We start from the raw sequence: 15,403 nt of genomic DNA, 5'->3' as shown, positions 1-15,403 counted from the left end.
AAATGCATGGGTAAAATACCCACAACACCAAAAGCTTATCTGGAGCTCTGATGATAATGTCAACACGGACACTTATGTAAAAAAATGTGTGTTGTGGTTAGAGGTACAAACTTCAGGATCAAGGGATTTGCATAGTTTCACGCCTTCTTTGCTAAGGACCTATCCAGGTTCATATAAATGATGGCGTCACATCAAGTCATCAGTATGCTAGTTTCTACAGCAATAAATGTCACGGCAGAGAGAAGTTATTGCATGATAAAGAAATAATTGTTATTTTATGTCCGGGGGAGTATAATTATTCCATTGTTGTGATAAAAAATGTTTTTACACTTTGACACCTGAACGTGACTAACCTAGAGAATCTTATCATTAATGGTGTAGATTGTGGATATTATGTTTATATTAGCTTTGTCTTACGTGTATTCTAGGTTGATAAATTAATGTTGTGTTTAGGAGCAGTTAAGGAGACATTAGCTTGACAACATACAATAATATAAGGGTAACGCTATTTTTTAGGGCATTATCATTTGCAGAAGCCAGAGGTCTTCCATTAAAGCCCCATGAAGGAGGGCAGTTGAAAAGACCGAGGGATTCTGCAAATGATAATGCCCTGAAAAATAGCTTTACCGTTATTATAGCTAAAATGGATGGAATTTGTTCTAAAAAAGAAAAGAAACAAAAATATCGGTTTTCAAACATTTACTGCATTCAACACGAATGTCACTGACCCACTTTTACAAATATGGAAACGTCATAGAACAAACCGGATGACATCACTATTGAATGTGACGTCACCTATCCCTATCCTATGATGTCACCTAACAACAGGCGTGATAATGGCCCGTCGTCAAGAAATATGAGGGCATTATCAAGTTACAGTGGCCCGCTCATTTTTGATAACATGCGGGCGGTTTAATGATAATTCTATCCATTTTAGCTATAAGATATGTTTATATGCCCTTGTCTGCTTCTCACTCTACTACTTCTCCCTTGTGGGCATTCTACGTGAGACAATAGGAGATCTACTGTTCTATACAGGCTTGAGTTAGCAGCACCCACTGTGTGAGACTATAGGAGATCTACTGTTCTATGCAGGCTTGAGGTAGCAGCACCCACTGTGTGAGTCTATAGGAGATCTACTGTTCTATACAGGCTTGAGGTAGTAGCACCCACTGTGTGAGTCTATAGGAGATCTACTGTTCTATACAGGCTTGAGGTAGCAGCACCTACTGTGTGAGTCTATAGGAGATCTACTGTTTTATACAGGCTTGAGGTAGCAGCACCCACTGTGTGAGTCTATAGGAGATCTACTGTTCTATACAGGCTTGAGGTAGCAGCACCCACTGTGTGAGTCTATAGGAGATCTACTGTTCTATACAGGCTTGAGGTAGCAGCACCTACTGTGTGGGTCTATAGGAGATCTACTGTTTTATACAGGCTTGAGGTAGCAGCACCCACTGTGTGAGTCTATAGGAGATCTACAGTTCTATACAAGCTTGAGGTAGCAGCACCCACTGTGTGAGTCTATAGGAGATCTACTGTTCTATACAGGCTTGAGGTAGCAGCTCCCACTGTGTGAGACTATAGGAGATCTACTATTCTATAGAGGTTTGAGTTAGCAGCACCTTATTTGTGAGACTATAGGAGATCTATTGTACTAAACAGGCTTGAGGTAGCAGCACCCACTGTTTGAGACTGTAGGAGATCTACAGTTCTATACAGGCTTGAGGTATCGGCACCCACTGTGTGAGTCTATAGGAGATCTACTATTCTATACAGGCTTGAGGTAGCAGCACCCACTGTGTGAGACTATAGGAGATCTACTGTTCTATACAGGCTTGAGGTAGCAGCACCCACTGTGTGAGTCTATAGGAGATCTACTGTTCTATACAGGCTTGAGGTAGCAGCACCCACTGTGTGAGTCTATAGGAGATCTACTGTTCTATACAGGCTTGAGGTAGCAGCTCCCACTGTGTGAGACTATAGGAGATCTACTATTCTATACAGGCTTGAGGTAGCAGCACCCACTGTGTGAGACTATAGGAGATCTACTGTTCTATACAGGCTTGAGGTAGCAGCACCTACTGTGTGAGTCTATAGGAGATCTACTGTTCTATACAGGCTTGAGGTAGCAGCACCCACTGTGTGAGTCTATAGGAGATCTACTGTTCTATACAGGCTTGAGGTAGCAGCACCCACTGTGTGAGTCTATAGGAGATCTACTATTCTATACAGGCTTGAGTTAGCAGCACCCACTGTGTGGGTCTATAGGAGATCTACTATTCTATACAGGCTTGAGGTAGCAGCACCCACTGTGTGAGACTATAGGAGATCTACTATTCTATACAGGCTTGAGGTAGCAGCACCCACTGTGTGAGACTATAGGAGATCTACCAGAGCTCCAGATAAGCTTTTGGTGTTGTGGGTATTTTACCCATGCATTTTAAAAATCACTGCGTATCAGCTATTCTATCTGGGTATTCAAATTTCTGTTACCCACTAGTTTTTACACATGTGGGTATTTAAGTTAAATATTTAAAAACACTATTCATCTAATCCCTGCAAACTGGTGTTGTGAGGGTTCGAGAGCTTTATAGGGCTAAAAAATACCACGATACTTCCACAAGAAAGTGTAATGGCAAATGATCATGATGTAACTGTCATCATGGAGTTTGGCAAGGTTGACGGAATACCCGTTTATAATTTCAAAATAAGTTGCTGATTTGCCAATCGAATACGCAGGGTTACTTCACAATATTTTGAATATACGCACAAGTTTTATTTTTGTAGCGTATCTGTAATGTTCGTTGCGTATTTGATACGCTTGGATATTATTTTACTGCGTATTTCTGCAATTCTGATGCGTATTTTACGCAGATACGCAGCTTATCTGGATCTCTGTCTACTGTTCTATACAGGCTTGAGGTAGCAGCACCCACTGTGTGAGTTTATAGGAGATCTACTGTTCTATACAGGCTTGAGGTAGCAGCACCCACTGTGTGAGTCTATAGGAGATCTACTGTTCTATACAGGCTTGAGGTAGCAGCACCCACTGTGTGAATCTATAGGAGATCTACTATTCTATACAGGCTTGAGGTAGCAGCACCCACTGTGTGAGACTACAGGAGATCTATAGTTCTATACAGGCTTGAGGTAGCAGCACCCACTGCGTGGGTCAATAGATCTACTGTTCTATACAGGCTTGAGGTAGCAGCACCCACTGTGTGAGTCTATAGGAGATCTACAGTTCTATACAGGCTTGAGGTAGCAGCACCCACTGTGTGAGACTACAGGAGATCTACTGTTCTATACAGGCTTGAGGTAGCAGCACCCACTGTGTGAGACTATAGGAGATCTACAGTTCTATACAGGCTTGAGGTAGCAGCACCCACTGTGTGAGACTACAGGAGATCTACAGTTCTATACAGGCTTGAGGTAGCAGCACCCACTGTGTGAGTATAGATCTACAGCTCTATACAGGCTTGAGGTAGCAGCACCCACTGTGTGAGTCTATAGATCTACAGTTCTATACAGGCTTGAGGTAGCAGCACCCACTGTGTGAGTCTATAGATCTACAGTTCTATACAAGCTTGAGGTAGCAGCACCCACTGTGTGAGACTAGAGGAGATCTACAGTTCTATACAGGCTTGAGGTAGCAGCACCCACTGTGTGAGTCTATAGATCTACTATTCTATACAGGCTTGAGGTAGCAGCACCCACTGTGTGAGACTATAGGAGATCTACAGTTCTATACAGGCTTGAGGTAGCAGCACCCACTGTGTGAGTCTATAGGAGATCTACTATTCTATACAGGCTTGAGGTAGCAGCACCCACTGTGTGAGTCTATAGGAGATCTACTATTCTATACAGGCTTGAGGTAGCAGCACCATCTGTGTGAGTCTATAGGAGATCTACTATTCTATACAGGCTTGAGGTAGCAGCACCCACTGTTGGAGTCTATAGATCTACTATTCTATACAGGCTTGAGGTAGCAGCACCCACTGTGTGAGTCTATAGGAGATCTACTATTCTATACAGGCTTGAGGTAGCAGCACCCACTGTGTGAGTCTATAGGAGATCTACTATTCTATACAGGCTTGAGTTAGCAGCACCCACTGTGTGGGTCTATAGGAGATCTACTGTTCTATACAGGCTTGAGGTAGCAGCACCCACTGTGTGAGTCTATAGGAGATCTACTGTTCTATACAGGCTTGAGGTAGCAGCACCCACTGTGTGAGTCTATAGATCTACTGTTCTATACAGGCTTGAGGTAGCAGCACCCACTGTGTGAGTCTATAGGAGATCTACTATTCTATACAGGCTTGAGGTAGCAGCACCCACTGTGCGAGTCTATAGGAGATCTACTATTCTATACAGGGTTGAGGTAGCAGCACCCACTGTGCGAGTCTATAGGAGATCTACTGTTCTATACAGGCTTGAGGTAGCAGCACCCACTGTGTGAGACTATAGGAGATCTACAGTTCTATACAGGCTTGAGGTAGCAGCACCCACTGTGCGAGACTATAGGAGATCTACAGTTCTATACAGGCTTGAGGTAGCAGCACCCACTGTGTGGGTCTATAGGAGATCTACTATTCTATACAGGCTTGAGGTAGCAGCACCCACTGTGCGAGACTATAGGAGATCTACAGTTCTATACAGGCTTGAGGTAGCAGCACCCACTGTGTGGGTCTATAGGAGATCTACTATTCTATACAGGCTTGAGGTAGCAGCACCCACTGTGTGAGACTATAGGAGATCTACAGTTCTATACAGGCTTGAGCTAGCAGCACCCACTGTGTGAGTCTATAGGAGATCTACAGTTCTATACAGGCTTGAGGTAGCAGCACCCACTGTGTGAGTCTATAGGAGATCTACTATTCTATACAGGCTTGAGGTAGCAGCACCCACTGTGTGAGACTATAGCAGATCTACTGTTCTATACAGGCTTGAGGTAGCAACACCCACTGTGTGAGACTTTAGGAGATCTACAGTTCTATACAGGCTTGAGGTAGCAGCACCCACTGTGCAAGACTATAGGAGATCTACAGTTCTATACAGGCTTGAGGTAGCAGCACCCACTGTGTGAGTCTATGGGAGATCTACTGTTCTATACAGGCTTGAGGTAGCAGCACCCACTGTGTGAGTCTATGGGAGATCTACTGTTCTATACAGGCTTGAGGTAGCAGCACCCACTGTGTGAGACTATAGGAGATCTACAGTTCTATACAGGCTTGAGGTATCGGCACCCACTGTGTGAGTCTATAGGAGATCTACTGTTCTATACAGGCTTGAGGTAGCAGCACCCACTGTGCGAGACTATAGGAGATCTACTGTTCTATACAGGCTTGAGGTAGCAGCTCCCACTGTGTGAGTCTATAGGAGATCTACTATTCTATACAGGCTTGAGGTAGCAGCACCCACTGTGCAAGACTATAGGAGATCTACAGTTCTATACAGGCTTGAGGTAGCAGCACCCACTGTGCAAGACTATAGGAGATCTACAGTTCTATACAGGCTTGAGGTAGCAGCACCCACTGTGTGAGACTATAGGAGATCTACTGTTCTATACAGGCTTGAGGTAGCAGCACCCACTGTGTGGGTCTATAGGAGATCTACTATTCTATACAGGCTTGAGGTAGCAGCACCCACTGTGTGAGACTATAGGAGATCTAAAGTTCTATACAGGCTTGAGCTAGCAGCACCCACTGTGTGAGTCTATAGGAGATCTACAGTTCTATACAGGCTTGAGGTAGCAGCACCCACTGTGTGAGTCTATAGGAGATCTACTATTCTATTCAGGCTTGAGGTAGCAGCACCCACTGTGTGAGACTATAGGAGATCTACTGTTCTATACAGGCTTGAGGTAGCAGCACCCACTGTGTGAGACTTTAGGAGATCTACAGTTCTATACAGGCTTGAGGTAGCAGCACCCACTGTGCGAGACTATAGGAGATCTACAGTTCTATACAGGCTTGAGGTAGCAGCACCCACTGTGTGAGTCTATGGGAGATCTACTGTTCTATACAGGCTTGAGGTAGCAGCACCCACTGTGTGAGTCTATGGGAGATCTACTATTCTATACAGGCTTGAGGTAGCAGCACCCACTGTGTGAGACTATAGGAGATCTACAGTTCTATACAGGCTTGAGGTATCGGCACCCACTGTGTGAGTCTATAGGAGATCTACTGTTCTATACAGGCTTGAGGTAGCAGCACCCACTGTGCGAGACTATAGGAGATCTACTGTTCTATACAGGCTTGAGGTAGCAGCTCCCACTGTGTGAGTCTATAGGAGATCTACTATTCTATACAGGCTTGAGGTAGCAGCACCCACTGTGCAAGACTATAGGAGATCTACAGTTCTATACAGGCTTGAGGTAGCAGCACCCACTGTGCAAGACTATAGGAGATCTACAGTTCTATACAGGCTTGAGGTAGCAGCACCCACTGTGTGAGACTATAGGAGATCTACTGTTCTATACAGGCTTGAGCTAGCAGCACCCACTGTGTGAGACTATAGGAGATCTACTATTCTATACAGGCTTGAGGTAGCAGCACCCACTGTGTGAGACTATAGGAGATCTACAGTTCTATACAGGCTTGAGGTAGCAGCTCCCACTGTGTGAGTCTATAGGAGATCTACAGTTCTATACAGGCTTGAGGTAGCAGCACCCACTGTGTGAGACTATAGGAGATCTACAGTTCTATACAGGCTTGAGGTAGCAGCTCCCACTGTGTGAGTCTATAGGAGATCTACAGTTCTATACAGGCTTGAGGTAGCAGCACCCACTGTGTGGGTCTATAGGAGATCTACTGTTCTATACAGGCTTGAGGTAGCAGCACCCACTGTGTGAGTCTATAGATCTACTGTTCTATACAGGCTTTAGGTAGCAGCACCCACTGTGTGAGTCTACGGGAGATCTACTGTTCTATACAGGCTTGAGGTAGCAGCACCCACTGTGCAAGACTATAGGAGATCTACAGTTCTATACAGGCTTGAGGTAGCAGCACCCACTGTGTGAGACTATAGGAGATCTACTGTTCTATACAGGCTTGAGCTAGCAGCACCCACTGTGTGAGTCTATAGGAGATCTACAGTTCTATACAGGCTTGAGGTAGCAGCACCCACTGTGCGAGACTATAGGAGATCTACTGTTCTATACAGGCTTGAGGTAGCAGCTCCCACTGTGCGAGACAGCTGACCCAGGCAGCGTTGTAGGTTGCAGGTGAGAAATACTTGGCAAGCATTCCAGAGTTGTGCTTGACATGAGAGTTGTGCTCCATGAATGTTGATAGAGGTCAGATGTTGTAACGGGTGACCTTTTCGCAGGTGTGCTGCACTCTGACGTAAACTTGCAGCGACCTCACGGTGGAAGAGATGTTTATCATTCAAATGAGGGTTAAAAAATCGGTTACATAATGTTTTAGATACTGATTATTGTCAATGATTGATACCTTTGAACAAACTGTTTGAAACCTTTGATAAGAAATAAAATTGCAGCTGATTCGCAATGCTTGATGACAGTATTGATAGTAGTAATGAAATGTATGACAGTTTGATGAGAGTATTGATGTAATGTTGATGACAGTATTGCTGTAAATATCGATGACAGTATTGATGTAAATATAGATGAAAGTATTGATGTAAATATTGATGACAGTATTGATGTAAATATCGATGACAGTATTGATGTTAATATCGAGGACAGTATTGATGTTAATATTGATGACAGTATTGATGTAAATATAGATGACAGTATTGATGTAAATATCGATGACAGTATTGATGTAAGTAAAGATGACAGTATTGATGTAAATATAGATGACAGTATTGATGTAAATATCGATGACAGTATTGATGTAAATATTGATGGTAGTATTGATGTAAATATTGATGACAGTATTGATGTAAATATTGATGACAGTATTGATGTAAATGTCTATGACAGTATTGATGTAAATATTGATGACAGCATTGATGTAAATATTGATGACAGTATTGTTGTAACTATTGATGTAAATATTAATGACAGTATTGATGTAAATATTGATGACAGTATTGATGTAAATATTGATGACACTATTGATGTAAATATCGATGACAGCATTGATGTAAATATTGATGACAGTATTGTTAACTGTATTGATGTTTTGCAATGGTCAAGATTTAAGATGCCAGTATAGCGGTCCTTCTGTAACTGTCAACTCTATGAACAAAGAATTATTCCTACCACAGATATTCTATATTTCACTACAACGAATAGTGAATAATAACCCACAAACTTCCCAGATTACAGCCACCTCATTTCAATGCAATGGAGCGGATGTGAACATATCAGATTTGAGTCTATCTGTAACAGGCAACACTTGTGGTACATCCTGACTCGTATGTTTTCTAGGACTTGTGGAGTTGATTGGTTAATACCATATTTCCTCTATAAGATGCCGGACCTCCAATACATGCCAGCCTCTATTTGATGCGGTATCGAATAGAGCCTTGGTCCATCATTTGATGAAATTAATGGTCCCTATCAAATTAACTTACGGCTTGTAATGAGTACTCCTTTGACCAAATATAAACCATTTCCCGCAAATGTTCCCTTTTACGAGCTCGTATAACTGTACAATTTGAGATTCTGTAATGCAATGAGTTGCATCAGTGTCAGCATTAAACAGAATCGATGCAGTGTGCCTATCAGATGCTGGGTCTCTAATAGATACCAGGTCAGCCGCCTGTGCAAAATTAATAGATGCCTGGGCATCTAATATAGGAACTATGGTACGTATGTAGTGTTGTGCTGGTGATACCAAGGCCATTTGCTTGTAGCATGACTTTCATTATTTGTATGGCTGATATGGTGTATTAACATGATTAAAACAAAGGATGGAACTAAGATGAACTAAGGCTATAGGAAGGAGTGAACTACAATGTACTTGTCACAGTACCATTGTGAAGATGTTTCATTTTGTTTTCTGGAGCTTTTTATCTTCCCGGTTTGAAAAAGGGGGTGATATAGCGATCAGTATGTCCATTTCCTGTTATGAGCAGAACAGTTAAATATGTCTTGTTGAATCTTTCTATGTGGATCAGTCTAGTGGTAAACTGGACTTTACTGAATATGAGGGTAGTGCTTGTTTCTGGAGCAGAACTCCAAAACTGTTGAATATTTCTGGATAAAACTTGTTATACAGATCAGTCTGGTGGTGAACTATCCTTTTGATGATTTGTGATTTTGAAAAAAACCTGAACACTACAGCAATTTGTTTTTTCACCGAACTACCGATCAAGGTAAACTACTGATCAAGGTAAACTGCCAAGCAAGGTAAACTGCCAATCAATGTAAACTGCCAATCAATGTAAACTACCAATCAAGGTAAACTGCCAATCAAGGTAAACTACCAATCAAGGTAAACTGCCAATCAAGGTAAACTGCCAAGCAATGTAAACTGCCAATCAATGTAAACTGCCAATCCAGGTAAACTATCAATCAAGGTAAACTGCCAATCAAGGTAAACTGCCAATCAAGGTAAACTGCCAAGCAAGGTAAACTGCCAATCAAGGTAAACTGCCAATCAATGTAAACTGCCAATCAAGGTAAACTACCAATCAAGGTAAACTGCCAAGCAAGTAAACTACCAATCAAGGTAAACTGTCAAGCAAGGTAAACTGCCGATCAAGGTAAACTACCAATCAAGGTAAACTACCAAGCAAGGTAATCTGCAAATCAAGGTAAACTACCAATCAAGGTAAACTGTCAAGCAAGGTAAACTGTCAAGCAAGGTAAACTGCCAATCAAGGTAAACTGTTAATCAAGGTAAACTACAAAGCAAGGTAAACTGCCAAGCAAGGTAAACTGCCAGTCAAGTAACAATTTTTAAAAAATAATTCCATGTAAGAAAACCATGACACCCAACCTGCATTCATTATCTTATGGAAACATTGGTAATTGTGTGTTTGCCTTGGATGGCAAGTGTGATATGCCAGTGGCCTATATAGTGTGGAGACTACAGCAATAATCTTTTGTTTACGCTCTGTCACATGATCAACCTTCATCTCCAGTCTTGCCTCAAGGTTCTGACATTTATGCCTACAGCCCATGGTGGGTAGCATACCAAGTTTTTACCTTAGCATACCAAGTGTTGGGCTGAAAACGTTTCATTTGGTGATCTACCTAGTTTAGATTCTTGTATATTTACCCATGCCTGTGCTTGAGAGGGCTGTGTCGGCTGCATCAATACACAGGGCTAAATGGGTAAGTTCTCATGGCACAGTTTAGAGATGGGTTTTACTAGTGTGTATTGTTGGAGAATAGTAAACACGAAATGGTGGGTGTGTTCCCGAGTTCGTCACTCACCGTACAGAGAAAAATATTTTTTGTTTGTTAATTATGTTGAAATGTTTTTTTTATCATGATGCTTTTGTTTTTATGTTGTATTTTGTAATTGAAAAGGATTTTTATGTTTTTGGGGGTTGACAAATGGTTGGTGCAGGAGTGGGAGGGTTGGTGATACTGTTGTGTTAGGATTTTGCTCATTATGAAGAGCTAACATGTTTTCTTTCATTGTCTGTTGGTTTGTGTTTGCATTGTTTGACAAGTATTGTATTGCCAGTTTGCCATGTAAGAAAATAGACTTAGAACTCATGAAGACATGAAGTCTCTGCTAAAAGCAGAGTCCATTGTGTGATTCTGACTGTATCTTAAAGGGCAAGTTCACACGGAAATGAACCAATTTTTCTTGTACTTTTTCCACATTAAAAGTGTTAACATAGAAGTGTCATAGACAAAAATATAAAAACATCATATTTAATTAACATATTTTTTGCATTAAAACGATTTATATTTTTCACATTTACCAAGTGTTCTATTTCCATAACAAAAACACCATGGCTTATGCCCCTTGCAATATGACGTCATTGGTGCCAATTGATAAACATTATGACGTCATCATGCTTTGTTAGAGCCGCTTCACGTGATGTAGGTACAGTTTTGTGATTCTAGCGTCTCAGATGCCAGCCAGAATTGTGTTATGCCGAGTCACCACTGCGCCGGAGTGTGTCGTAGACCATGTTGTTTTACCGCAAACTGGTCCTTGATATCTTTTAGACAGGGACCCAGTTGAATTGGCACCAATTACGTCATAATCTATGGGGGATAAGTCAGGCCTATTTCGCTCGTAAAACGAAGGCCTCATAACGACATATCATTTTAACACTATTGTGAGCTTCCTACTTTCACTGTGAAAAAAAATGAGCGTATATTTTCAAACACAGGTACTAACTAATTCTAAAATTGCGTTTTGTTTAGAAAAAGAAAGAAAGTGATTTTTGCGTGTACACTTCCCCTTTAAGCATGACTTTGTGAATCGCTGTCAAACAGTGATGGTACAATGTGTTTGCAAGGATGAGTGTCCTGCCCCACTGGTGGCACCCATCACAAACACATGCAAAGGCAAGTCAATTGTTCATGGGATCATATGGTACAAATCCAAATAGGGAATTGCGTCGGACATCTTAATTTGTCACTGATGCATCAAATTTGGAAATGTCCTCCACATGGCTACAATAAAACTTTTTGAAAGCTTTACTGGGGTCTTGATTAATGTAACCCTGATCATACAACCATTGTGCGAGAGTCGTATGATGCTCTTTGAAATCTTCATAGAAAGAACCTGCTTGCTTGTACCTCACACATTGTGAAATGTAGACACCAAAGGCTGGAGCTGCTGGAATATTGCTCAACATAAAGGGAAAGTTGACCATTGGAAAGTTGAAGTTTCCCTCTTGTCTACAGTCTTTTTGACCGCCTCCGTGGTCTAGTGGTAGAGCGTCCGCCCGGAGAGGGGAAGGTCCGGGGTTCAATCCCAGGCCGCGTTATACCAAAAGACGTTAAAAGATGGTACTTGTTGTTACCCTGTCTGGCCCTTGGCATTAAGGGGCTAAAATAAGGACTGGTCGGCTCGGAGTCAGTATACTTTGTCTGAGTGGGGTATTCATGTTAAACTGCGGCATGGTATCTTAGTGGGCTAGCACTATAAATCGGCATCAGTCCGGACTAGTACAAGCAGCCACACACACGTGCATGCACGTCACTATATAAGTGCAATAATCTTGGACGCGACGTTAAACCCAATTTCACCTCATCTCACTACAGTCTTTTCAGCAAAACAGATTAAATCCATTCTCCACCAGCAGGAGAAGTTAAAGAATTCTTCCTAAGAATGAAAAGAATCAGAGATGCTAGAGAAAGCAATGTGAAGCAGAGAGGACTGGTAGATAAGGGTTAACACAAGTAGTTTCAGGTGGAGCAGCTCTTTTCTGCCAAGGAGGCTGAGAATTAGGAGTTTGCATTGTCCTTAGATAACATTTTGTGTCATTGTTGGTTATCGGTTAAAGGTGGTATTACTTGCCTTATATTTGAATTTGAAGTGGTCGGTTGGCCCAGAGGTGTTTGTGTTTGCTTGCCTTGGATGGCTGTCAAGGCTCTTTTACTCAAATGGCTGAATTGCGATTCTTGGTAAAGGCCATTGAAAGGTGAGATGAAATGGGGTTAAATATCGCGTTCAAGTTGTTTGTTTGTTGTTTAACCCCACACTCAGCAATATTCCAGCTATATGACGGCGGTCTGTAAATAGTCGAGTCTGGTCCAGACAATCCAGTGATTGACAATTGAGCATCGATCCACGCAGTTGGGATACCATCCTTGTGCTCTCTAGGCAGACGCTCTATCCATTAGACCATGTAAGCGATCTGAAGACTATCTGATCTTCGTTCTTATCTGACCCTGTGGGGATTCCTGTTTAGAATTTTCCCAAGCATCCAATGCTAAATGGATCATGTTGTCAGACTCGGTAACTTGGTTTATTTTGTGTTGGTGGATCGTGGCTCATAATATCAATCACTGGATTGTCTTGTCCAGATTCGTTAATTTACAGGCCAGCGTCAAATTGCTGGAAATTTGCGTGTGTCCAATAACAAAAAAATAATTTTCCCCCGCTTTAAACAAAAAACAGCTACAAATAGCCTATTTTCCCTGAAATTCCAACAGGGGCACTGAGAAATGATGTGAAGGGGTATCGATGGCCAAGTCGTCAATAGTGCCATAATTAGCTGTGTTGAGTTACGTCTTTTTGGCTTGCCAGAAAGCTATGATGAGTGGCTTTTTAATTCAAGGTGGGGGCATGGGTGGCCAAGTCGTCTAAGGCACCGCGATTCGCTGTGCAGAGTTGCGTCCCTTGGGCACGCCAGGAACCTATGATTGTGGGTTCAAATCCTGGTTCGCCCCGATTATGTTTCTAGGTTTGTCAGCACCATACCCATGCTCGTGGATTTCACCGAGGTGGTAAACGTCTGAGACCTGCATCACTTCGGGCTTTCCTCCCACATTAAGCTGACACGCTGCGATATAACTGGAATAATGTTAAAAGCTGTGTGAAACCCACTCACTCACTCTAATCCCAGGTTTGCCATTTATCAATCATGTTTCTAGGTTTGTTGGCATCATACCTGTGCTCGTGGGTTTCACCGAGGTGGTAAATGTTTGAAACCTGCATCACTTGGGGCTTTCCTCCCACATTAAGCTGACACGCTGTGATATAACTGGAATAATGTTAAAAGTTGTGTGAAACCCACTCACTCACTCACTCACTCACTCACTCACTTGTTGGTATCATTCTCTCTCTCCGGGGTTTCACTAGTGGTAAACATGTAAGGCGTGCATCACCTCAGTCTTCCCCCCACATTACGCAGACACGAGGTGATTGAACTGAAATACTGTTCACAGCGGTGCTAAGCCCACATTGCTGACTCTTCAGAGTTCTACAACTTCTAAATGCCAATGACAGAGCACGTTCATGGTATTCCACCCTTTGATGTTGGTGAAAGTTTCTTGCATTACCTCAACTTCCGACAAGCTGGGCTAAAACTGACGTAGAAAGCAACTCGAGACAAATGATTCTATTTCTTACCAACTAACTGTTGCATACTTGGTGAAGCCTTTAAATTCTTGATTTGGGGAGTAACCCACTTTCCTAGTGAAGTGTGGAGCCAGACTGTGTGTAACTAGCTGCCTCCGGTGTGACATTTCTCTCCTGCTGAGAATGCTCGGTATATATAGCTACATGCTGCTTGAGGTGTAGGTAAATAAACTGTGTATTGAATGAAAACAATTAGAGTAATGCTGATCAGGTGATGATGATGTAGACAAGCTGTGTAAGGAAGACAGACACACACACAGGTAACAGTGTATAGATACAGGTGAATCTTTGTATGGGTTATGTAGGTAACAATGTATAGATACAGGTGAATATTTGTAGAGGTGATGGAGGTAACAGTGTATAGATACAGGTGAATCTCTGTATGGGTTATGTAGGTAACAATGTATAGATACAGGTGAATCTTTATACAGGTGTTGTAGGTAACAGTGTATAGATACAGGTGAATCTTTGTATGGGTTATGTAGGTAACAGTGTATAGATTCAGGTGAATCTTTGTACAGGTGATGTAGGTAACAGTGTATAGATACAGGTGAATCTTTGTACAGGTGATGAAGGTAACAGTGTATAGATACAGAGGAATCTTTGTACATGTGATGTAGGTAACAGTGTATAGATACAGGTGAATCTTTGTACAGGTGATGTAGGTAACAGTGTATAGATACAGGTGAATCTTTGTACAGGTGATGTAGGTAACAATGTATAGATACAGGTGAATCTTTGTACAGGTGATGTAAGTAACAGTGAATAGATACAGGTGAATCTTTGTACATGTGATGTAGGTAACAGTGTATAGATTCAGGTGAATCTTTGTACAGGTGATGTAGGTAACAATGTATAGATACAGGTGAATCTTTGTACATGTGATGTAGGTAACAGTGTACAGATACAGGTGAATCTTTGTACAGATGATGTAGGTAACAGTGTATAGATACAGGTGAATCTTTGTACATGTGATGTAGGTAACAGTGTATAGATACAGGTGAATCTTTGTACAGGTGATGTAGGTAACAATGTATAGATACAGGTGAATCTTTGTACAGGTGATGAAGGTAACAATGTATAGATACAGGGGAATCTTTGTACAGGTGATGTAGGTAACAGTGTATAGATACAGGGGAATCTTTGTACATGTGATGTAGGTAACAGTGTATAGATTCAGGTGAATCTTTGTACAGGTGATGAAGGTAACAATGTATAGATACAGGTGAATCTTTGTACAGGTGATGTAGGTAACAGTGTATAGATACAGGGGAATCTTTGTAAGGTATCATTACAGTTGATATATACAGGCAAGGTCTTTTAAGATTATATGTATAACAGCAGATTATTTTTTATTAAAGTTCAGTGGTTTATTTGCAGCATAGCTGATGGATAACATGGTACATTGAGACTGGTCAAACATGCAA

The 15,403-nt window shown here is 41.8% G+C and overlaps 1 protein-coding gene across 4 annotated transcripts in view; it reads left to right on the top strand.

Moving 5' to 3' along the window:
- LOC124111428 (CD151 antigen-like) overlaps positions 1-15,403 on the top strand; it is a 64,991-nt gene that overhangs the window by 19,509 nt on the left and 30,079 nt on the right. The window contains exon 1 of one of the 4 annotated variants that reach the window (XM_046471131.2): positions 10,136-10,255. The exons of the other annotated variants lie outside the window; for them this stretch is intronic. The gene's annotated coding sequence lies outside the window, so the exon portion shown is untranslated. Of the gene's footprint in view, positions 1-10,135; positions 10,256-15,403 lie in introns of those variants that run through there. 4 annotated transcript variants of the gene reach the window in all.

The sequence above is a fragment of the Haliotis rufescens genome, unplaced genomic scaffold, assembly GCF_023055435.1.
Source record: "Haliotis rufescens isolate VD_foot unplaced genomic scaffold, xgHalRufe1.0.p SCAF_6, whole genome shotgun sequence".
NCBI classification, from domain to species: domain Eukaryota; kingdom Metazoa; phylum Mollusca; class Gastropoda; order Lepetellida; family Haliotidae; genus Haliotis; species Haliotis rufescens.
Note: the sequence above shows the minus strand (reverse complement) of the source record. Positions and strands in the feature narration are given on the sequence as shown.